Raw genomic sequence first — 24,034 nt, forward strand, 5'->3', positions numbered from 1 at the left:
AGTAGAGGAAAGATAAACTATGTTAATTGTCACTCTTCTGCCCCTTCCTTAAGAAAGAAAATCGGGAGTTGGAAAAGGAAATTGGAAGTCTGTAGGTCAGAGTTATGTGGCATCAGGAAATCAAACAGGCAACTTGGAAACTGGTTCCAGAAGTTTCCAGATGGTACACAACAAACATGGCAGGCGGTCAAGGAGGAGAGGTTGCATGAAGTGAATGGATGCTTGTCGTGAGTCAGAGCTGAAGAGAAGGAATAGACACATCTGTCTGTATTAGGTTTTCTTTGTCCTGAATTATGGGCAGGAACACTGTTATGGAGTAAGATAATGAGGTTGCCGAGCTTGCTCCATTCCTCAGCATTTCTTGTTCTAATTTGTTCCTGGAGCCTAACATGTAGGGGGAGAGAGGGCTTCAAAGCAAAATAGACCCGAGTTCAAATCCAGTCTGCCACTTAATAGCTGTGTGACCTTAGGTAGGTACTGACTCTCTGAGGTAGTATTACCCAAGCAAAGTTCATGTGCCCCACGTGCAGTGAGACCAAAGAAACCAAAATGTCAGAGTTTGGGGCAGAGAAATGTTTATTGCAGGGCCAAGCAAGGAAAACAAGTGGCTCACGTTCAAACACCCCAAACTTCCCAATGGTTTTGTGGGAATAGTTTTTATAGGCAAAATTTGGGGTGAGGGCTACAGGGTATGTAACTTTCTTCTGATTGGTTGGTGGTGAGGTAGCAGGGTGGTGCTCCAGGAATCTTGTGCTCAGCTGGAGGTTGCCATCCTCCACCTGGGTGGAGGTTTTAGTTCTGCAGAAGAACTCAAAGATATTGTTATATATATTCCTTGAGGAGGAACCAGGACCCTGCCCCGAGTCTGCACTATTGTTTCTTGACTGCTCCTCCCTTGTTTCTGCATTCCCTCCCTTCCCTGATTAGCAACTGTTTGAATCTGCTCTTTGGAACTCAGGGAAGGTCAAGGAGGCTGAATGAAACCTATTTCCTACAAACAAGAAGCAGGGGACACAGAAAGAAAGGCTTTTGTGCCAGGAGGGCCCCACAGGGTCCTGCTCGGTTTCAGTAGCCTACCTTGAAGGTCTGCTGTTAAACTCACAGGTAATCTTTACAAAACCTCTGGCACCTAGTTCTCACTCACTCACTCAACTAACAAGCTAGTGTGCCTATGAACATCACTTATACAGAAGACCAGACACTCCTGATCTTACTGGTATTTACTTAGGGGCAAAAAGAATTGCTTAGATAGCATCTGTTCTGAAATTATATTTTGAGACTGTTACAAGAGAGCAAAATTTGCCACCCCAAAATGTATCTCTTTGGCATGCAAGATTGAGCTGAAAACAGTCAAGGCCCAAGAGACTCGGGAAGAAACTCTGACCTTCCCCCTAACTGCCTAGAAGAATTTAGATGGAGCCTCTGTTCCCAGAATAGAGCTCTCACCAGAGATATCTGCAAAGAATATGGGTGAGGTATGGTGGGGGAAACTCTGCAGGCTCTAGAGATCAGAGACCACCCTGTGTCCCATTTTCTGTGCAGGCCCAGCAAACATTTGTTTACCAAACATTTGCTTTTCCGGCTCCTTGTGAATTGCCTTCCTCCCCTTTGAAGTGTCAAAGCCCCACCCCCAACATCCTCTTTTGTCTTTAGCTGAAGATGGTATTTAAGGTGAGGGCTTGGGCCATTTTGGTGAGTTGCTCATTTTTCCTGGGTCTCTCTCATGCATACGTGTTATTAAACCTTTGTTTTGTCTTCTATCAACCTGTCTCATGTCAATTTAATTTTTAGACCAACTGGAAGAACCTAGAGGGTGGAGGAAAATTTCTTCCTCCCCAACACTATCAAGCAAAATTCTAAGAGGCAATCATCTGCCGTTGGTTTTGTGTAAATAAGCATTCTTGAGACCTGAAGGAACACGTTCAGTGACCCTCCCCTCTGTTCTTCCAGAATGCAATAGCCATGTTGCTGGCATGGGCAGACTGATTATATGTACCAGGTGCCAAGGGCAGAGGACTCAAGCAGCCCCAGCTTCCCAACTACTAAAGGTGTACATCCAGAAGGAAGGGTTTCTCCCTAGATGTTACCAAACTCAGGTTCGGCCACTTGCCATTTGAAAGCCAATACTCGAGAGACAGGTGACAATAGAAACGGAAAGATTGCTTTATTCAGGAGGCTGGCAACCTGGGGAGATGGCCGACTTGTGTCCAAAAGCCAACTCCAAAGATTCTGCTTGACCATGAAAGTGTTTAAAGAGAGAATCATTTGGGGAGGGGGTCAGAGTCTTCATTATCTTTTACTGTGTGCATACTTTCTTTTGACTGGTTGGTGGTGAGGTAGCAGGGCGGTACTTCAGGAATCTTGTGCTCAGCCGGAAGTTACCATCTTCTCCCTGGGTGGGGGCTCTAGTTCCTATAGAAGAACTCAATGATATTATTATATATATTAATTGAGGAGGAACCAGGACCCTGCCCCATGGCTGCTCTATTGTTCCTGACTACTCCTCCTTAGTTTCTGCATTTCCTCCCTTCCCTGATAAGCAACTGTTTGAATCTGCCCTTTTGAACTCAGGGAAAGTCAAGGAGGCTGAAAGAAGCCTATTTCCGACAAACAAGAAATTTGTACCCAGAAAGGACTTGTACCCAGAGGGCCCCGCAGGGTCCTGCTCCATTTCATAGAGATGAGGTTCAGCTTCCATTGAAGACATGATCATAGAAGATACTTACTTACAGAGGTAGCCTATTTCCTGGGGTCTGCAGAAGGTCCCAGCCTTCATGGAAGTCTTCTTCCATGTGGGGAGTTGAACTTCTTCTGAACCAGGGTCAGCTTGGCCTGCTGAGTAACTGTTTCCTGTGGTAGAGGTGTGCTTGGCTGATACTGTTACTAGCATATCACCAGACAGACAAAACAGGAAGCATCCAGCACAGTCACATGGGAGGAGCCCAGATTTGGGCTACTTGTGATTGGGTTGTTTAAGTGGTTGCATAATCCCCGCTAAATCCTTGACCTCCCTAAGCTTCTGTATTCTCATCTATAAAATGGAGATAAGACCCCTCCTGTATATCCCTCCAGGCTGCTGGGTATTCACTTTATAATAGTACGAAGTATATTCAAAATTACTCCTGCTTTGACTTACTTTTGGTTCTATTTTAAATTTTATTTGGATTTTTAAAATTACATTAAAAGGAGAATGTGAGATACTTATGTTTAGCAAAAGGGAACCTTTTGTTTTGATCTGATTTGGTGCAGAGTGTGTATTCTCCAGTTCACACCCACTGTCCCTGGTCTCTTACTTGACCAGTTGACACTACCTTTTCTGGGTCATTCCTGGACATATTTGAACTTGCACTTCTTCTTTATACCCACCCCCTTAACACTGCAAATTTCCAAGTACCTATGCGTGGTGACTCCCAGTGTCACCTTCTCTCTTGAAAGTATTTTGTATATTCCACAACCCACTGGGGTATGCTATGGAAATCTAAAAAAGGAAAGTCTATACCTTGTTCCTAACTGGATTCATTTGTCTGACTCTAGTCTCAACTTTAATCAACGACTTAATCCATCTCACTGTACTTTCACATTAGGAACGATGGGCTTATTTTTTATTCACTTAGTCTGTTGTTATTCAGATGCTTATTACCTAACACGTACCAGGTTTTCTCCTGGAGGAAGAGAATTCAGTGGTGAGAAGAAACAGACCTGGTCCCTGCCTCATGGAGTTTAATGTCTAGTCAGAGAGGAAAACATGAATGAGATAACATGAAAATAAACACAAAATGGTGCCTGTGTGGATACAGAGATATGGAGAGCTATGAGAATTATATATGGGTCTCTGACCTGGTTAGGGACATCAGGAAAGGCACTCCTGTGGAGTACTTAAGGTGAGATCAGAACATGCTGTAGGACTTAACTAGCAGGAAAAGGTGCTAAGGTACATTCTAGGCCACGTTGAGGATTTTGTTCTTTCAACCTCAGAGCAATGGAAACCACTGAGATTTTTCAACAGAGACAGTGCCAGGAAGAGATTTACATTTCCAAAAGTTCAAAAGGAGAACAAGTATGGATGTGGGAAGAGCATTTTGGAGGCTGTTGGAGATGCTCAGGGCAGAGATGACAGTAGCTAGAGCTAAGACAATAGCAGTGGGAATGGAGATGAGTGGGCAGATTCAAATGAGATTTAAGAAGTAAAATCTAAGGATTTGGAGTGATCTTGCATATGAGGGTGAGGGAAGAAAAATATCAAGGATGACTTGTAGATTTGTGGCATGGTGGGGGTGTTTTACTGAAGTTGAATCTTGCAAGAGAACCAGATTTGGGGTTGGTTTTGGACATCTTTGGTCCAACATTGCCTCTAAGATACCTAAGAAGACATCTCAAGCAGTGAGTTGACCCTATGGATCTGGAATTCCAAGGAGACTAGTGGAGAGATCTATATATAGTTCATTTGTGTAGAGGGGGTAATTGGATACATCTGTGATGGTTGAATGCCTATATGTGACATTGGCATGGAAGGAAAGAGGACCTAGGACCAAGGCTTGAAAAATGCCAGTCGTCAGTGGCTTAGCTCCTGACCCCACCACACATCTTTTAATTCTCATTAAATTATTTCACTTTCTCCTCGGAAGCACCTCCTGAGTTAAGGTCCTTCTCAACTTCCTTAGTGCTTTGGCCATAAGTGAGGTCTTCAATCTTTCTTTCTAATGCTTTAGATTCTAGCAGGGCTCACTGCCACTTTCCTTCCTGACTCTGGAGCTTCTCACGGAGCTACTGCGGTTATCTTCTTAGACAAGTGTGATCTTGTTTCTCCCCTACTCAGAAGCCTCAGGGGCTTCCTGTTCTCTCCCAGCACCCTGTTTTTATGTCTGCTGAGCAAGAATCACGTTGTATTGTCACTACTTATTCCAAAATCTGTTTCCTCGATGGCTGGGATGCAATAGACTTTCTGGTAGAGGGGACCAGACTTAACCCACATTTGCATCTCCAAAGCCTGGGAAAGCACTTGGCGTCTAGGAAGCATGCGGTGATGTGAACCCTGCTGCCATCTGACCTTTATTTCCTTCTGTACAAATGTAGACACAGCTCTTTGCCGCTTACCTGCCTCGGAGGCACGTTTTTCTACAAGGGAAGGAATCTCCTTACTTTAAGGAGAGGAGTTATATAAATAATGCTCAAAAGAAGTGCTAGGTTCCATATATATGTGTTAGCATACAGTATTGGGATAGGGAGGGTGGGAGGGAGGGAGACGCAAGAGGGAAGAGATATGGGGATATATGTATATGTATAACTGATTCACTTTGTTATAAAGCAGAAACTAACACACCATTGTAAAGCAATTATACTCCAGAAAAGATGTTAAAAAAAATTTTTTTTTAAAAGGAGTGCTAGGAGCACATATGCAGTCATGGGTTTTGAAGTCAATAGGCAAAGTTGCTTTACTGGTTTAAGCATGACATTATTTTTACTGAAAATAAAATGCTCTCAAAACCCCATTGGATTACATTCCATAGATTAGTTATGTGTGTTCAGTGAGAAAAAGTTCAAACGTCCATTTGAAGAACCTCAGGGGAAAAAATGTCTCTTTAAGGAATTAACTACCTATACTTGTATGTAGACCTGATTTACTATTTTACTGTTTTTCTGCAATGCAGGTTCTTTTCCTACTCTCTTTTCATATGAGAGAGAGAGAGAGGGAAAGAGAGAGAGAGAGAACATGTTTTTGAATAAGTTTGGAAACCTAGTCATTTGGAGTTAAGAAAATTAGATATTTACTTATTACAGATTTTTATTTTTCATCTTGATTGGAAAGCAACTGGCTGGCCCTAACAGCTTGCCTAGGATTGATGCATTCCAAAGAATCTACTTCTAATGAAAATTTCTGTACATTTTGAAGATTTTCACTTGTAAGGCAATGATGGATGCAGGTAAATCCAAAATGAAATTTTTAGTAATTATTTACTTATTTTGATAAGAGCCTAGATACACTGGGCTGTTAAAAATAGGATGTTTCCTTGAGATGGAGCAAAAAGGTCATTAAAAATAACATATGTAATTCTATTCTTCTGTTGTTTCCTTGGGGAAAAAAAAAAATACCACAATCCAGAAGGCACTTTTTAAAGCTTTTTTTTTTTTTTTTTGGCATAGAAACATAGAGAAAAAATATATAGGTATGACCTGTACCCTCTAGAGTTCTAGTTAAAAATAAATGTAGAATGAGCCTGTAGTTTAAATTACATATTATTAAGTCAAAATCCAATATCTGAGCCCTGTCTCCCAAGCATTTTAGTTGCGCTAATTCTGCATTTACAGACTTTCCCAGCACAGTCTTACGGGATGAGTGGGGAAGAGTAAGAATCAGAGATATTGCAGGGATGGAAATTGGTTATTGGACTATAATCCCACCTGGGTGATAGGAATGGGGAGTCGTGATCCATCTCATGCTTTGACCGTTCAGATTTAGATCTCTCTTCTCTGCGCCTCATGCTTTTTAGTCTATAAGCAAAAGAAAGTGAGGGACTTAGTTAACTGAGCTGTGTATGTATATATGTGTGCGTGCGTGCATGCGTGTGTATGTTTTCCTACAAACAAAAGAGTGGAGTGGCTGAGTTATGTTAAATATATGTGAAAACCATCAAACAGTTTTATTCATTTGAAAATACTGAATTAAATGTGGTAGAGATCATAGAATTTATAATAAATCTTTTTCTAAGTATAGTATCAGCTGCCATTCGAATAATCATACACCAAGCCCTATCCTAAACATTTCACATCTGTTCTCTCGTTTCATCCTCGCAACAACCCTATGAAGCCTAGGAAGCAGATATCATTACCACCCCATTTTACTAATGAGAAAAACAAGGCACAAAATTTCCCCAAACTGATACCATTAGCGTGCACCCTTATTTCAGATCTTTTGACAAATGACGATAATTACATTAAGAAAAAACCCCATATTTTGATATAAATTAAATTATATATATTTATATATACTTTATGTATTAAATTACATATAATTATATATAATTAGATAGCTATATAGATATAGATACAGAGTATTACTAAAAGTATCTAGATCTAGATATAGGTATTATACAGAGAGAGGCAGATAGCATTGAGGTTCACCACAACTAAGAGATAAAAGTTCATTTTCCCTTCAAATACTGTTTTGAATTTGTTCCTGTTATACAAATAATCACAGTTATTAAAGTTTAAAAGTAGAAAGCTAGCATATTAAAACCCATGTAAGAACTTTATGAAAACACTCTTTTTTTTTTTTTAATTTTTTTATTTATTATTTTTATTTTTGGCTGTGTTGGGTCTTCGTTTCTGTGCGAGGGCTTTCTCCAGTTGCGGCGAGTGGGGGCCACTCTTCATCGTGGTGCGCGGGCCTCTCACTATCGCGGCCTCTCTTGTTGCGGAGCAGAGGCTCCAGACACTCAGGCTCAGTAGTTGTGGCTCACGGACCCAATTGCTCCGCGGCATGTGGGATCTTCCCAGACCAGGGCTCGAACCCGTGTCCCCTCCATTGGCAGGCAGATTCTCAACCACTGCACCACCAGGGAAGCCCCGAAAACCCTCTTTTATCACCTAAATAACGAGCTGTGTTATACAGATCAAGCACACTCGGGAATGCTATTAATAGCGTGCGATGGTTATTATTTATTTATGTATGTATTTGGTCAGACAAGGCAGAGTTTTCTAGAATTTTCCATCTGCCTCATCTCACAGTATTTGTGACCTCTCAGTCATATCCACAGCCCCCTCCCTCGAAGTTCAAACGCATATCTGGAACCTGAGATAGTCCCCCAAAACTCTGGAAAAGAATAAAAGTGAACTGAACTGGAGGAGTATTTGAAATCCCCGTCAAACCAGCTTGAGCACACACCTCAGATATTCCCATTTCCTTAACCCCACGTGCCTTTGGGATCCTAATTATGCACAGATCATAATTATGCACAGTCTCTAATTGGAGCATTAACACTCTTAATGTTAAGCCTTACTTTTAATAACAGTGCCAGTGTAAACCCACTTAACTCCTTTCTTAAGCCGTGTCAGAAATATTTAGTCTCTGTTGCCCAACAGACTGGGAGGGAACCTCAGCCATAGGAGGTCAGCTCAGATCTGTGCCTGTATGGTCAGGCTGCCAAAATCCATAAGAAAATGTTGAGAACAATGAATTGTAAGTTGAAAGTTTTAACGCTCATGGAAAGTTGTCTCCAGCACTCACCCACACCTCTTTTAGCCTCTGATTAAGAGGGAAGAATCAGGGGAAGAGCCTGGGCTGGGCCACCTAATGGAAACATTTCATCAGGCGGTGACCTTTCCATGTGTCATTGTTTGTCCTCTCTGCTTTCTTGGGCATACTGTTTTAATAAGCGTTTGTAATTTTAATCTGCACAAGCATCTTAATAGTTTCCAAAGAGACTCGGATACTCATTTGAGCTGTTTTACAATTGGAAATTGGCATTTATTTGGAGATGGCTCTAATAGGATCATTTGCTTCAACCTCCCTGGGGTTCCCCCTGTGTGATTTCAGTGGGTCTCTTTCGGGTAAGATGCCAATGTTTGAAGCTTCCAACGGTGATAGGAAGATTTCTGCGTTCCTATAAAGTTTCATAGTGGTACAGTTAATATTTGCACATGTGTTTAAATATGCCTGGTATTTTTGCTTTGTGGCGGTAAATCCTTTATGAATTATGTCACCTATTTAGATATCAAAAGCGTTTGTGTACCTCTCCACTAAGTCATTTGACATAACAACAAAGAGCACAGAGGACATTTCCCTAGCTAGAGATTTCATGTAAGTCACTCAATCTATCTAAGCTCCAGTTTCCTTATCTGTAAAATGGTAAACTTAGACCAGATCATCTCTCATATCTGAAGCTCTGATTATATGATGCTTGTAAACCCATCTTCAGGTTATGGAGTAGGTTATTCGTACAAAGATATTTTAGTAACGATAATATTATCTACCTCAAATGAGCCATACTCAGCGCCAGGAGCCATACCCAGAACTTGAGGTACAGTCTCTAATATTAATCCTTACAGATTCAGATTAAGGGGCCATATAGGCAAACAGATGCCAGGGTCATCAAACCATAAAAGGTTTGGTTTCTAATAAATTAAAACCTCTCATTTGAACACTCATTTATTATTAAAATAAAACAGCTTACTTCTCCTTTCACTGAATAAATTTCAGGCAAATGTTTCACTAATACTAATTGGATGGGGAAAAAAATCAGTAGTCTTTCCAGGGTACCCATTTATCTTGAGCTGGTCCTCCTTTGAGGAAGATGATTATTATTGACACTCGACAGGTAAGGAAACTAAAGAGCATGGAGGTTGTGTAACCTGCTCAGTTATTCATCCACCTGTGGCCAAGATGGACTTCACACTGAAAGGACTCATGTTCTCAGTGTTGTGAGATTTAGCAAATAAAAATATAGGACATCCAGTTACATTTGAATTCCAGAGAGCATCAATAATTTTTTAGTATTAGTATGTCACAAATGTTGCATGGGACACACTTATACAGAAAAAATTATTAGTCATTTATCTGAATTTCCATTTTAACTGGGTGTCCTGTATTTTGATTAGGCAGCCCTACCTAAGGACAGAACTCCATGACAGAATCTGGGTCTCCATGCTTTGGTAGATGTATTGGGGATGAGCAGGAGACCCCATTGCTGAGAAGTTTGAAATCCAGATGATGAAACTGATACAAGAAATAGAGTGAAAATCCACAAGGGCACCCGAGTAGCCTTAGGAAATAAAGGACTCTTGTTTTGCTTCCTTCTTTTGGATTTTTATCTTTGAGAGCTAGAATTTGCCCTGCTGTTGGCACAAAGGCAATTTGTGCAAAGTAATCAAGAGAAGCAGAATTACAGAATTTCAGTCTTGGAAAGTGGATGGCTTTAGAATCCATAGATTCAGATCTCTTGTTTTATAGATGAGGACAAACTCTGCACAGTCACAGCTAGTGGGGACTAAAATAAAATAACCTAACACCCTTCCCGAGGACCTTCCAGGGAATGGCGAGTAAAGGAACATTCCAGGTGACATAGAACTAATCAAACAGGACTAAATAATCCTCTGGCTTCCCGGAAATTTTAGTGTGATCAAACTATTTTTGTAGATAATTAAGTAGGGAATCCTACTATCCTGACCCATATCCCTGGACCACCATGTGACATTTTCTTCTCTATTTTACAAACATTTTTATATTCTCATGAACAGGTGCTACTGTCCACCCATGAGTGTTCAGAAGCTAAATACCTAAATAATGGCTTATCCAGGGATTTTTGCCCTTCTTCCCTCATTTTTCTAATCTGCTAAGAATTATTTCATAACACTCTAATCTCTCATTAATGCCTTTTTCTGAAGATAGGGAAAAAAGAAAAAAATAAATAGAATGTAAATCATTTATCTTTGCAATCTGACAACAGACCACTTTGGAAAAGCATTAAAGAATAAAAAATGTTTGAAGAAATAGCTAAACAGGGTTTATCCATTAGTTTTACTAACTTCTCATGTCCTTGACCCTAGTACCAAGGATGATCTAGAAGAGATGTGGATATGCTAGGCCTTCCTTTAGGCATGGAAGTTATTCATGTAATTACAGTAATTATTTACTTATTAAAACAGAATTGTTTAAAAGTACTTTTAATTGCAAGTCAGCCTCTATTCCAGGAAACCTGCATCTTTATTCCTACCTAATCATTGACAAGCCATAGACATTGATTGGATATATCACATTCTCTCTGAGACTCATTTTAAGATCTATAACATCCTTAGACTTCTAGAGAAGTTTCTTTCCAGAGATGACTTTCTAAGAGTTAATGATTTTGAAATTTTGAGTGATTGTAATCAACTTGTGTACTAGAAGGAAGGATAGATAGGTAGATAGGTAAGTAGATAGATAGATAGATGGGTAGATAGATAGGTAAGTAGATAGATAAACATAATTTTTTAATCCTTAATCATTTTATGGAATCTGGATTTAAATATCTTCCAGATTAATTTACCAGAAGTTAATCCAAGGGAATTGTTTTGTCACACTTGTAGGTACAGCAGGCTTTGGGGTGTAAAGTATGAGGACTTGTTCAGGTACCTTTCCAAGGAAAGCTTTCAAAATGTACTTCTGCATCTCAGCCTTCACCAGCCAACATCCCCAGAGATAAGAAGCAAAAGGGAGACACCAAGGGGACTGGGACACAGGTGAAGGGCGCACGGTGACCCTGGCAGAGCTGAGGTGGTTGACTCTTGGCCCTGCAGAGGTTGATTTCTGTGGATGTGATACATCTGTTCTCATGGAGTCCCCAACATTTTCAGTAGTTGGTTAATCGTTGGAACTGATGTAATAGCATTTTTAACATACAACTGCATTTTCTAAAATCCAGCAGGAACCACCTGTATCCATTGGCCAAGTTCTATTTGTTTCTCCCCAGCAACAGTTGTGTGGTGTTCTATCATATTTACTTCTTTGTCTGCCTCGCTTCAGTGTAGAAAGTTTATTGAACTAAAGCCAGTTGAAGGTCAAAATACAGAAATTTCTATTGAGAAGTTTCATAAGACCCCTTTCTTAACAATGCGTGGGTGATGCACAATAATGAAAGTCTCTGCACTTGGATACATAAAAGCAATTGTTTAGCCTAGGTTGTGAAAAGATTTCCAAAGGGCAATACAAATTGTGGACTATTAAAGCCATGGATTAAAAAAAAAAAGATCAACAGGAAGTTATTGTAGAATTACAGTAATAATACAAACAGTATGTATAGCAGATTGTTGGAGTCTGCGTTACAATGTTATCATAGCTATGTTATAGCAATAGTCTTTACTTCAATGCCAGTCTGTTTCTTGAAAGCTTAAAAGATATATATAACATAGTTCATGTAATATGTCACTCCATAATGAAGCCAAGATTGACTCCTCATTTTATGGTATTCTTCCTTGGATCCTTGAAGGACTTTTTTAATTTAATAGCTTACAATCCACTCCCTTCTTTCCTTTTTACAGAACTTCCCACTCCTGACGCCCTGTGGGAAAAACTAAGGAAAGAAAATAAAAGGACTGTGGGAGAAAATCAGTGGAAAACAAGCCCTCTAAACCCAAGAGGCTTTCTTTTCTTTTCTTTTTTTTCTTTTACATAGAGAATATTCACATAAAGAAAATAAGAGATTTACAATTCCCATAATTTGGCTAGAAGAAGCACACAAGTACATACTTCCTGTGTGTTAGTCATTTGGGGTTGCCTAGCTGCAAAACACAAATATATTGCAAAACTGTTTTTTCATCGCTATCATCCACATCTGTCAAGGAATCTACTCCCTTAATTTGTTTTTCAATGTGTTAAAAACAATAGATGTCACCATATCAAATTCCAAATTTCTGATGACTCCAACTCTACGGGGGATTTAACTCTACGTTTGATCCCCTATCTAGCTTCAGTGTTGGGCTTGTCTGAGGCTGCATGAGAGAAAATGGCCTAAAATAAACTAAAAGTACTAGAAATGGGCAGTGGTGATATACAGGAAAAAAGAAACAAGTTCTTCCAGAAGCCAATAGAACAAAGAAAGAAATGTTGTTCTATGCAGAGATGAATTAAATTCCCAATTGCAAATTTCAAGTATGTTAGCATTATTCTAGAACAAACTGCTCCAGTGTTGACTCCTGATGGTATAATGAGTATTCTGAGATACTTGAATATGATCCCAGATTCCCTGGTGTTTACATCCTCAGGGTTGGCTAAGGGTCATGGCTAACACAAAGGGTAGCAAAGGCACTTCTGGAACGGGGTTCACAGAGCCACTTCTGTCTTCCTGTGCCATGTGGTTGGCACAGGCCGATGTGCACAGCTCCCTGCAAAGGCCCTCAGCCCAAAGAGGTGATGCAGTACATCCTAAAGGGAGGTGTTGAAAGAGAATGAGAATGTGATAAGCTTAGTCTTCTTGGACGTTTCCTGTCCACAGGATAGGGATATGGAGAAGCTCTTCATTCCACCATGTATAAGGGCACCCCTGATGTTGCACTTGAAGCCTGACATCTACCTGGGCAACCTGTCCTGTATCAGTCACCCCAAGAAAAGTTAGCACAGTGCCTGGCACATGGTGGGTATTTAATGAATATTTGCTGAACGAGTAGCACTTGGGGGTGATTTGTACAAATGGGTTCAGCACAGGGATTCTAGAGCTACTGGCACATAGATGCGAATGTGCTTGGGGCCTCTTGTAAGATCCCCAGACATGGGGATCACCCCTAGCCCAAGAATCTTTGCAGAAGCGAGGAAATAGTCAAGGTTCTTCTTTTGCAGTTTCTCCTTAGACCTCAACTTCTTCGTCTTCTTCTTTTTTTTTTTTTTTTAATAGTTATTCATTTGACTGCACTGGGTCTTAGTTGCGGCATGCGGGATCTTCATTGCGACGTGTAGGCTCTTCATTGCAGCATGCAGGTTTCTCTCTAGTTGTGGCTCACAGGCTCCAGAGCATGCGGGCTTAGTTGCCCTGCGGCATGTGGGATCTTAGTTCCCTGACCAGGGATCAAACCCGCATCCCCTGCATTGGAAGGTGGATTCTTAACCACTGGACCACCATGGAAGTTCTGGACCTCAACTTCTTGATGAATGCCATTTTAAGAGTAGAACAAAGCAGAGGGTAACCCTTTCTAGGAGTAATTATAGGTTTGTGATGGGCGTGTGAGTGAATCAGTTCAATAAAACATTTATGACCAGTGAGTTGACTAAACATAGTATGATTCAGGATCAAGGACCCAACCTGATTTCAGTATCTTCTCCCTAGTTTCCTTGATTATAGTCTTAAAGTTACTTCTCTCCTCCCCAATGCCTTGTTTCTAAAGTGGAAATACCATAAATAAACAATCTCTGAAAACCTGCGTTCAATGCACTAGAATTGGAGGGAAAAGAAGGCACAATTCAAATTTAGCCTGTCACTAAAAACAGTAAAGAATGAGATGCCTCGGTTATAAAAACTAGGTTTCTCAACTATCTAGGAATCACCCCAGGACACCATTTTGCAGTTCTGCATGTCAGATGTATCAACTGGCAATTTTTGAAGTTTTTGAGCCTAATACACACAAAGAAGGGTATAAATAGATATTTTAAAATGTGAGTTCTATGAGGCAAAAGTTTTAGCAGACAGAAAACAATGAAACCCCTTCATGCTTTTGAAGGTCTGTCCTCATGCATAAAACTTTTGTGTGATGCTTTATGTTTACGGTTTGTCTTTTCTCCAAAGAGCATTATGTCTTTTCAGAATTATGGCCTGTAGCCTATTCTAATCAACCTCGTTAATGTAAATGAAGCAATAGCAGACATAATTCAAAACCACCAATAATTTTAAAGGTCATTTGTGCTTGATTTTGGAATGTACATGGTATTTTCCCTTACCAGTTGTGTTCATTAGACTGATGTTCAATTTGAACTGCTTTTCCAGAGCACAGAGCAACCGACAGTATAAAGAAACTGCCAAGGTATCTCCTAGGGCCAGGATGAGGCCAAACCAAGAGAAAGAACTCTCTGTAAATAAGCTACGAAGTGGGTAATTAGAAGCAGGAAGCATTATCTCATTTATTTTCATACTGTCCCTTGAAACTAGGTAGGAATATAGTCAAGGATTTTGAATCATGAAGATCAAGGGACACATAGGAACAGGGCTGTATTAGAAAGGCTGAGGGGTAGGTTGGGATGTACAGGACCACCTGGCAGGTGCCATGCCCATGCCATGCAACGTGTGTTACCTGATTTTAATTCTTACAACAACATGAAGTTATTATCCTCATTTTACAGAGGATTCCAAGAACTGGAGAGGTTGATCAACATGTCAAGCACACATACCTAGGGAGTGGCAGGGCTGGGAGTTACACCCAATTTTTTACTTGACCCCCAAGCCTTTCCTCTTTCCATAGGAACCAAGAGGCTCACTAGACATCTTAAACATCACATGGAAGACAAAGATTTAGTTTTATGTGGATTCACATAAAATTATAGCATTCATTAGCAGCACAAAAGGAAACCTAATATACTTATGGTGCAGATTCCTAATAGACAGACTGTTCAGGATGCTTTTATCCTGCTTCCTCTCCAGAAGCCTTGTCTCCGTGATTAGCCAATGTGTCTGCCCAGACTTGACGCCTTAGAATCACCTTTGTTCCTTCTCTCTCATCTCCAACTACATCAAATCAGTAACAAAATAGTGTCTCTCTTACCTTTTTAATGTCTCTCACATTTGCATTCCCCCACCCTTTGTTTCCCTTATATAGGAGGCTGGAGTATAAGTCAAAGATGTGATGCCTGGTCTATTGCATCATCCTCCTAACTTTGCTTTGTATCTCAAAACTACATATACCTTGTAACAAGTTTCATTTTTAAATGCTTGAGTCCTTACCAGGCATCAGACCCTGAGATTGTATGCCAGGGTAGGCAAAACAGGTGTAGCCCCATCTTTTTGGAACTTATGATCTAGTGGGGGAAATAGACAAAGACATGCAAACAAATTCATAATTATAAGACCATAGAGCTTTAAAGAATATAAATAGGGTGCTGGGATAGAGAACAGTGAGGAACCTACTTAAATAAGGTGGCCTGGGAAGATCTCTCTTAAGAGGTGATATTTAAGCTGAGATGGAGCTGGTCTTGTAAAAGGTCAATGGTGAGATTGCCAGGAAAGTCAATAACAGGTGAAAAGTCCCAACATGTGAATGAACTTGTCTGGCTGCAGAATGACATGAGGTAGAAAAAGTGAGCATGCATCCAGTCCTACAAGGCCTTCTAGTTCATGTCAAAGAGTTTGTGTCTTTCTTCCATGTGAGATGGAGGCCATTGCCAACAAAGGTGGTTGTATGATGAGATTTATATTTCAGGTTCTGAAAGAAAAGCAGGTGTGATTGAAGTGTAAAGAGCAAGGAAAAATGTGAAGCAAGGTGACACCAGAGGTGGAGATGGGGCAGGACCATGCAGCGTGCATTAAATTGTTGGACTTTTATCCTCAGAGCCACAGGAAGCCACAAAAGTATTTTAAATAGAAGGTGACTTGAAAAGATTTGCTATGACAGAGAAAAAGGACAGAGGTAGACAAGAGAGGAAGTATAGAAAGACCAGTTAGGAGGCTGCTTCGGGGGTTCATGCAAGAGATAACAATGGCTTAGACTAAGGCAGTGGAGAAAAGGGGACAAATTTAAGGTAATTAAACTTTAAAAATCTGTATTTATTTTTAATATTTTTTTCTTTTGTAGTCAGAGAACTGAAAGTAATATCTACCCTCTTAGCAAAATTTTTCCAACCTTATTGAGATTTGTCATATAATATAGTATAAGTTTAAGGTGTACCATGTGTTGGTTTGGTAGTTTTATACTACAAAATGATTACCACTGTAGCTAGCTAACCCCTGCATCATGTCACATAATTACCATTTCTTTTTTGTGGTGAGAACATTTAAGACCTACTCTCTTAGCAACTTTCAAGCATATAATACAATATTATTAATTGTAATCACCATGCTGCACATTAGATCCCCAGAACTTCCTCATCTTATAACCAGATAGTATTGTTAACTATGGGCCCTATATTGTGCAGTAAATCTCCGTCATCTTGCATAACTGAAACTTTGTACCTTTTGACTGATACCTCCCCACCCCACCCCACCCCGCAACCCCAGCCCCTGGTAACCATCTTTCTACTCTCCTGTTCTATTACTTTAACTATTTTAGATTCCACATGCAAGTGGGATCATGCAGCATTTGTCTTTCTGTATCTGGTTTATTTCACTTAACATAATACCTTCTGGGTCCCTTACATTGTGCAACAAATGGCAGGATTTCCTTCCTTTTTAAATTGAAGTATAGTTGATTTACAATGTTGTGTCAGTTTCAGGTGTACAGCAAAGTGATTAGGTTCTTTTTTTCTTTTTCAGATTTTTTTTCCATTATAGATTATTACGAGATATTGAATATAGTTCCCTGTGCTATATAGCAGGACCTTGTTGTTTATCTATTTTTATATATATACAGTAGTGTGTATCTGTTAATCCCAAACTCCTAATTTATCCGTCCCCACCTTTCCCCTTTGGTAACCATAAGTTTGTTTTCTATGTCTGAGAGTCTATTTCTGTTTTGTAAATAAGTTCACTTGTATCATTCTTTTAGATTCCATGTATAAGTGATATCATATGATATTTGTCTCTCTCTGTCTGACTTACTTCACTTAGTAGGATAATATCTAGGTCCATCAATGTTGCTGCAAATGGCATTATTTCATTCTTTTTCATGGCTGAGCAGTACTACACCTTCTGTATCCATTCATCTGTCGATGGACATTTAAGTTGCTTCCATTCATCTGTCGATGGACATTTAAGTTGCTTCCATGTTATAGCTATTGTAAATAGTGCTGCTGTGAACATTTGGGTGCATGTATCTTTTCAAATTAGAGTTTTTGTCTTTTCTGGATATATGTCCAGGAGTGGGATTGCTGGATTAAATGGCAACTCTATTTTTAATTTTTTCAGGAAGAGCTGTACTGTGCTCCACAGTGGCTGTATCAATTTACATTCCCACCAGCAGTGTAGGAGGGTTCCCTTTTCTCCACACCCTCCCCAGCATTTATTATTGTAGACTTCTGACCAGTGTGAGGTAGTACCTCATCATCATTTTGATTTGCCTTTCTCAATTAGTGATGTTGAGCATCTTTTCATGTGCCTGTTGGCCATCTGTATCTCCTCTTTGAAGAAATGTCTCTTAGGACTTCCTTCTCTTTTAAGGCTTAATAATATTCCATTGTATGCATATACCACATTTTCTTTAAGGTAATTTAAAAAAGTAAAACGGACAGAACCAGCTAATGGATTGGAAGGGGCAGGGAGTGGAGGAGGTGAGGCAAAGGGTAGAATCAAGGATGACCTCTAGGTTTCTGTACAGAATTAGGAAGAGGGTAGTGCTGTTTATGAAGATGTGAAAAATTGGGGCATGATTTGAGGAGGATGCATGGAAGATCAAGAGAACAACTTTGGACGTGTTAAATTTGAGGTAGCTCTTACCTAACTCAGGCATCCACACAGACGTGTCATCTCTACAGCGGTATCCATAAGAGTGGAACTCAGAGAAGAATTCTGGGCTAGAGATATAGACTGTGAAAGAAAAATCAAGCAGAAGGAAATAAACCAAGCCATGGGAATGCATGGGGTCAAGTAAGGTGAGCCTACAGAGATAGAAGAAAAGGGAGAGGTAACTGGAAGAGCCCCATCACTTAGAGGTTGGATAGAGAACGAAGAACCAGCAGAGGAAAGTAGCCAGAGAGACAAGGAGAAAATCAGGAAAGGGTGGAGTTCCAGAAACTGATAGAAAACATTGTTTCAAGGGGGAGTAATCAATACCAGAGTTAAATGCTGCTGAGAAACTAGAGCTGAAACTAGCAGTGTGACCATTAGATGTGACAGCACTGAGGCAGATAATGCCCAGGGGAGTGGTGGCTGGGAGAAGCCATTCGGGGGTGGACTGAGGTGGGGGAAGAGGACAGAAACACAATGTGTGCAGGCAAAGCACTGCTTAAAATCCTTATTTAATTCTGTTACTTCTTTAGTGAGAAACTTTGCATGGCTCCCTATGTACTGCCTGTAACATAAACCCCAAATTTTCTAGCCTCATTGCCAACTTGTCTTCCATCTGAATACTCCATTCTGGTCAAACTGAACTAATCCTATTACCTTCTTTCCTCTCCACCTCTGCCCACATACATTCCTTCGCCAGGAATTCCCTGCTCCCTTCTTTGTGTCCCAGCTCCTACATGGAGGTTTTCATGATTGCCCTGATCTTTCCATCCTCTGAATTCTCATAGCACATTCTGTCTGTAACCCCTGGTGTGACATTTATCAAATACTGCTTTTATTCATTTTATCTTTCATGTCTCCTCTTACCAAAGGGTCGGGACTGCAATGGACATTGCTTTTAGCATTTTCCCAACACAAAATCTTACATGTACTGGTACACGGTATTAATTGTCTGAGTGGTGGTGACATTTTCCATTCACTTCTTCCTAACTTTGGAGTTGGCATCAAGGAGAACAGACTTACCCACACACACCCCTATATGCCTTCTGGAGGAAAATTACTGCCAGTGTAGTTTTCCTACACTGAAGTGTAGTGACAAGACCCTGATCCAGTGACTATGTTTTGTTTTGCTGTTAATAACTTTTTTCTTTTACTTTAGAATAGTTTTAGATTTATAGAAAAATTGCAAAGATAGTACAGTACAGAGTTTCCATATACCCCACATCTTGTTTCCACTATTATTAACATTTTATATTAGTAAGGCACATTTGTTACAATTCATGAACCAATATTGATACATATTATTATTATTATTATTGCCTAATGTTCCTACTTTATTCAGATTTCCTTAGTTTTTACCTAATGTCCTTTCTCTGGTCCAGGGCCCAATCCAGGATGTCATATTACATTCAATCATCATGTCTAAGGAGACTAAGGAGTCTTTTCTTGGCTATGAAAGTTTCTCAGACGTTCTTGTTTTTGATGACCTTGATAGTGTTGAGGGGTACTGGTCAGGTATTTTGTAGAATGTCCCTCAATTTGGATTTGTCTGATATTTTTCTCATGACTGGGCTTGTGGGTTTTGAGAGGACGAACAGAGAGATAACGTGCCACCATTCTCATATCAAGGGTGCATACTGTCCCCATGGCTTGTCACTGTTGATGTTGACCTTGATCTCTTGGTGTCTGTCATGTTTCTACACTGAAAAGTTGTTTATTTTCCCCCCTTTCCATACTTGTGCTCTTTGAAAAGAAGTCACAATGTGCAGCCCACACTTAAGGAATGGAGGAGATCTCTGCTCCACCTACTTGAGGGCAGAGTAGCTACAAAAATTATTTGAAATAGCAGATTTGTCTCTTGTTCCCATTTAATTAGCTCTTAAACCATTTTTTTTTTATATCAGGATGGACTCATGGATATTTATTTTATACTTTAGATTATAATCCAATACTAACTTCTTTATTTTGTTGCTCAAATCGTTTCCGCTTTCACCATTGGGAGCTCTTTCAGTTATCTCCTGTATCTCTTTGACATACCCCATCCTTGCAGGCTTTTTGGTTTGTTTGTTATCTTTTGAGTACTTTCTTGCTCAAAAACAAGATGCTCCATGTGCATCTTGTATATTTTCTGCCCAAGTCCTAGAAACACCCTTTTCTCTAAGGAGCCCCAGTTCCATTTATTGGAGAATGGTATTAGAAACCAAGATCAGTGTACTAGGTGTGCTCAATACTGTTGGGTTGTCATTGCATTTAGACCCTCACAGGTGACAGAGCAAGGAAGTATGTGCATATATATTCATCTCTAATATTTATGTACAACCTATTGATATCAATAGTGAGCTAAACATAAATTCATACTGATATCTCCAACTCTAATCCATTACCTCCTCCCCTTGTTTATCTGCAAATTCTCACTCTAAACAGTGAGATACCTGGCTCTCAGCTTATGCCATCCATTTACTAAGGTGTTCAATTTCACATGTATAGTGATTTCAGAATGTTAACCCATACTCATATCCCATTGGGAAACAACTCTATCAACTAGAGTACAGTGCTTATGGATACTTTCTTTTGCCTCTAGTCTTACAGACTCCACTCATTCCAAAGTTACTTGGATCAAAATCTTTCCCCCCGTCCCCTTTGGTGAAGCTGTTTCATATGCTTGAACTCTGAACTTCATCCTGGGATCCTAAGTGAGCTTTTTTGAACTTTGCATAAATTTTGGTTCACTCTTTGTGCTGTAAAGTTCTAGGGGTTGTGACAAATCCAGCATCATGTATCCACCATCACAGTATCGTACAGAATAGTTTCACCACCCTAACATTTCCCTGTGCTTCATCTATTCAGCCTATCCACTCCAATCCCTGGGCAACTACTGACATGTTTAATATCTCTATAGTTTTGGCTTTTCCAGAATGTCATATACATAGAATCATATGTATGTATGTAGCCTTTCTAGAATGGCTTCTTTCACTTCCAAATAGGCATTTAAGATTCATCCATGTATTTCTGTGCCAACTTGATAGCTCATTCCTCCCTATCACTGAATAGTATTCCAGTATATAGATGCACCACAGTTAGTTTATCCATTCACCTACTAAAGGACATCTTGGTTGCTTCCAGTTTGAGGCAATTACAAATAAAGCTGCTGTAAACATTCATGTGCAGGTTTTTGTGTGGGTGTAAATTTTCATGTCCGTTGTATAAATACCTAGGAGCATGATTGTTAGGTCATAAGCTAATTAGCTTTGTAAGAAACTGCCAAACAATCTTTCAAAGTTACTGTACCATTTTATATTCCCATCAGCAATGAATGAGAGTTTCTGTTGCTTCACATCCCACCAGGAATTGGAATCATCAGTTCTTTAGATTTTAGTCATTCTAAAATATGTGTAGTGGTATCTCATATTTTTTCAATTGGTATTTCCCAAATGACAAATGATATTGGGCATCTTTTCATATACTTATTTGCCATATGTATATCTCCTTCGATAAGGTGTCTATTCAGATCTTTTGCCATTTTTTAATAGTGTTGCTTGTTTTGTTGCTGAATTGTAAGAGTTCTTTGTGTATTTTGATTACAAGTTCTTTATTAGATATATGTTCTGCAAATATTTTTTCCCAACTGGTGGCTTGCCTGTTCATTCTCTTAATAGTATCTTTCTCAAACCAGAAGTTTTTAATTCTAGTAAAGTCAAAATTATCCACTTTTTCTCTCAGATTGTGATTTTCATGTTGTATCAAAAAAAAATCCTCATCACCAAACCTAAAGTCGTATAGGTTTTCTTCTGTTTTCTTTTAGAAGTTTCATAGTTTTGTATTTGAGTTAATTTTTAATGGAAGGTATAGGTTTGTGTCTAGATTGATTTTTGTGTATATGAATATCCAAATTTTCCAGCACCACTTGTTGGAAAAGCTATTCTTTCTCCATTGAATTGCCTTTGCATCTTAAAACAAAAACAAAAACAAAAACAATCTATTAACTATATTTGCATGGATCTATGTCTGGGCTTTCTATTCTGTTTCATCGATCTATATGTCTGTTTTTTCACCAGTGCTGTACTATCTTGATTATTGTAGCTTAATTATAAGTCTTGACATTGGGTAGTATGAATCTCCCAACTTTGTTTCTCTTCTTCAATATTATTTTGGCTATTAAAGAAATTTTGCCTTTCATTATAAATTTTAGAATCAGTTTGTTGATATTCACAAAATAACTTGCTGGGATTCTGACTGAAATTGCATTAAATCTGTAGATCAATTTGGTAACAATTTATGTCATAACAATATTGAGACTTTCAAACCATGGATAACCATAACCATAGACAGTCCATAACCATGTACTGTCTATTGATTTAAAACTTTGATTTCTTTCATCAGTGTTTTGTATACAGGCCTGATATTTGTTTTGTTAGGTCTATACTGAAGTATTTCATTTTGTTTGGTGTTATTGCAAGTAATTTTTCTTTAATTTCAAATGTTCATCATTCATTGCTGGTATAGAGGGAAAAATGACTTTTTTGTACTGATCTTGTGTCCTGCGATCTTCCATACTTTTTGATTGGCTCCAGGAAATTTTTGTAGATGCTTTTTGATTTTTCTACATGGACAATCATGTCATCTGTGAATAGGGATGGTTTTATTTCTTCCCTTCTAATCTGTATACCTTTTATTTCTTTTTATTGTCTTTTTCCATTAGCTGATACTTGTAGTGTTATGTTGAATTGGAATGGTGAGAGAGGGTATCCTTGCCTTGTTTCTAATCTCAGGGGAAAGGTGTCCAGTATTTCACAATTAAGAGTAATGTTAACTGTAGGGGTTTTTCTTTGGTAGATGTTCTTTATCGAGCTGAGGAAGTTTTCCTGTATTCATATTTTTTGAGAGTTTTTTTTTTTTAATCATGAATGGGTGTTAGAATTTTGAAATGCTTTTTCTGCATCAGTTGATATGATCATATGATTTTCCTGCTTTAGCTTGTTGAAATGGTGGAATACATTGGTTATTTATTTACTTTTAAAATGTTGAACCAGCCTTTCATAACTGGAATGAGTCCACTTAGTCATGGTGTATAGTATTTTTATACATTGTTGGATTCAATTTACTAATAATTTTGTTAAGGATTTTTGCCTTTCTATTCATGAGAAATACTGATCTGCAGTATTCCTTTCTTATACTGTGTTTATCTGGCTTAGATATTAGGATACTGCTGACCTCCTGGAATGAGTTAGGAAGTGTTTCCTCTGCTTCTATTTTCTGGAAGATAATTGAAGAATTGGCATTATTTCTTTCATAAATACTGGGTAAAATTCACCTATGGAGTTGCCTGGACCTAATTTTTTTTTAAAGATTTTAAATTATTCATTAAATTTCACAAATGATGACCCATCTTTAACTTCTGATATTGGCAATTTGTGTCCTCTCTTTTAATTCTTTCCTGGCTAGAGGTTTATGAATTTTATTGATCTTTTCAAAGAACCAGCTTTGGTTTCATTGATTTTCTTTATTGTTTTTCCTATTTTCAATCATTGATTTCTGCCCTATTTTTTTTATTATTTCTTTTCTTCTCCTTGCTTAAATTGTTCTTTATTTAGTAACATAAGGTATAAACCAGTTATTGATTTTTAGAGCTTTCTTCTTTTCTATTATATGCATTTACTGCTATAAATCTCCCTCTCAGCACTGCTTTTGCTGCATACCACAAATTTTGTTAAATTGTATCTTTATTTTCATTTAGATCAGATTATTTTATATTTTTATACATATATTTTTTAAGTTTATGTATTTATTTCTTTTTGGCTGCGTTGGGTCTTCATTGCTGCGCACGGGTTTTCTCTAGTTGCGGCGAGTGGGGGCTACTCTTCATTGTAGTGCACAGGCTTCTCATTGCGGTGGCTTCTCTTGTTGCAGAGCAGGGCTCTAGGCACGCAGGCTTCAGTAGTTGTGCCACACAGGCTCAGTAGTTGTGGCTCGTGGTCTCTAGAGTGCAG

At 39.0% G+C, this 24,034-nt stretch overlaps 1 protein-coding gene and 1 long non-coding RNA gene across 4 annotated transcripts in view; one reads left to right on the top strand and one right to left on the bottom strand.

Annotated features, from left to right (window-relative positions):
- LOC309655064 overlaps positions 1 to 15,385 on the bottom strand; it is a 195,034-nt gene extending 179,649 nt beyond the window's left edge. The window contains exon 1 of the long non-coding RNA XR_014260596.1: positions 7,247 to 15,385. This is a non-coding gene — a long non-coding RNA (uncharacterized lncRNA). The remainder of the gene's footprint in view (positions 1 to 7,246) is intronic.
- The window catches only part of CELF2 (CUGBP Elav-like family member 2), a 531,606-nt gene that overhangs the window by 20,425 nt on the left and 487,147 nt on the right, over positions 1 to 24,034 (top strand). The window lies entirely within an intron of this gene.

This window comes from Balaenoptera physalus (assembly GCF_965194825.1).
Source record: "Balaenoptera physalus genome assembly, chromosome: 2".
Lineage (NCBI taxonomy): Eukaryota > Metazoa > Chordata > Mammalia > Artiodactyla > Balaenopteridae > Balaenoptera > Balaenoptera physalus.